The sequence below is a fragment of the Arachis duranensis genome, unplaced genomic scaffold (assembly GCF_000817695.3).
Source record: "Arachis duranensis cultivar V14167 unplaced genomic scaffold, aradu.V14167.gnm2.J7QH unplaced_Scaffold_232525, whole genome shotgun sequence".
In the NCBI taxonomy this organism is placed as follows: Eukaryota; Viridiplantae; Streptophyta; class Magnoliopsida; order Fabales; family Fabaceae; genus Arachis; species Arachis duranensis.
Genome location: NW_026264851.1, coordinates 1933293 through 1935268, shown reverse-complemented (window position 1 = coordinate 1935268; position 1976 = coordinate 1933293).

Here is a 1976-nt window from a genome sequence, read left to right as displayed (position 1 = left end):
CATCTCGTTTGCACATGAAAGGTTATAAACAAGATAAGTGCGTATTTTTGGTGTAAATGAGATTAAAAAAAGAAATTATTTAGAAAGAATCCTTTAAACAAGTCGACATGAGTTTGATTTTGGGTCTGAGGTTATTTTATCACTTTCACCTATATATATAGTAGGTAGCAGCTTTGTCAATTCAAATGATGAAAGAAATTAAAAATAAAACTGCTCTCACCGAAAAGATTCTTACTGTTGGCGCAGTTTTCTTACCTGTTACTACTACTTAAATTAGGTATCCCCTGCGATGGAAAATTTAAAAAAGAAAAAGTTTGATGATTATAATGCCATACTTTTTCTACTTTTGAATACCATTGTCAGGTTCCTAGCTAACATGAAAGCGGTGTTTGTTGAATTGAAATCCTAGTTTGACTAATGAAGGTAAAGTTTTTTGATTCAGCATGTGTATTTATTAAAAGCTGGGGTTCAATTCGCGGGTAATAATATTGATGTATGTTTCACACACACTTCTGTTTTTTTTCCCTCCCTCTCTGTACTTGCTTCACCAAAATAGTCAAGAGTTGTTTGGTGTTATCATTAGCTTCATCAATTATTCAATTTGTTATAATTATATCACACAAAGAAAGGAAATTAATTCTATATATATGGATAATCCAAATTATTAGGTCAATGCATTCTTATCTCATCAAAACCTTGTTTTTTTCGTCGTTAGGTTGTAGCTAAATTTTCACCCACTATATTAAATGAAACTATACGTAGTACCTTGCATGCAACTGACCTTGCTAAAGTTTCTAACTCAACGAACCATTGTATCATGAGTATACATCATTAATATTATTATATTTTATTTGTTTAGTTTTTGTATAATTTTTTTTTTATTTATATTATATTATTATTTTTTATTTTTAAGATTCACTACTAATTAAATTTTAAACGTTTCAGATATATAATTCTAATATTATATTCTAAAATAATTTCTTTAAAAAATTTAAAGTGATAAAAAAAACAATATAAATAATTATATCTCTAATAGGAGTTATTTGAGCCAAGATAACAAAAGGAATTTTTTTATTGGGTTGTCCAAATAAGATATGTATGACTGATAGCCACAACTATTCTTCCTTCTAGATAAGAACTTTATAATAGGGTGATTAAACTTAGTTTCTTCACGTAAAGTTTTTTCTAGATTCAGTTAGGTCTTGATCAGAGTGAACGCAGATTAAATATGGTCAAAATTTTGACTCGATCTACACTAAATTCATCAGATTTATTATCCGTATTTTTTAAACTTGGATCCTATTTAATTCGCGTATTCTCGAATCGGATCGGATCATATATCAGATATACCCGCTAAATATAAAAATATTTTAAAAAATTTATATGAGGATCATCGAAGGGTGATCGAAAATGCATATCGAAAATGAGGATCTATGATCAAAGCAATGAGAAGACAAATAATCGAGATAGTTGAAGATGGTTATCACATTATTGTTGTTACGGGAGCAGTTATGTTTAGTTTCTTTGTATGTGGAGCACCATTTTTAATTGGTTGAAATGCTAAATAGACATAACTTGAAAAGAATAAGGGTTGGAATTTATTTTCAAAAAACACTCTTATGCATTCAGATCTCCGGTGACTTTCTAAATTTGCAAAGAGCTTTTTTTTCTGTAGGATTAGATTCCTTCCATGTCTTTTACACTTCTTTTAAACTTCTTGTAATATTTTTCTTTTTGTAAATTTATTTTTTTACTAAGTTTTTCTTTTTTTTCTTTTAACATTCCTGCATTTATATTTGAATTTTAAAGTCATTTCATCATGTCAAAAGCAATTTATTACTTTCTTTAAATTTAGTCATTTATTTCGTTTTTCTTATATCTTTTCATTCTATATTTTGTAGTTTTTATCTTTTCTTTCTACGTCCTTTTTTTACCACTGGTCCAATAAAAATATTTAATGCACAATTAAAAACTAA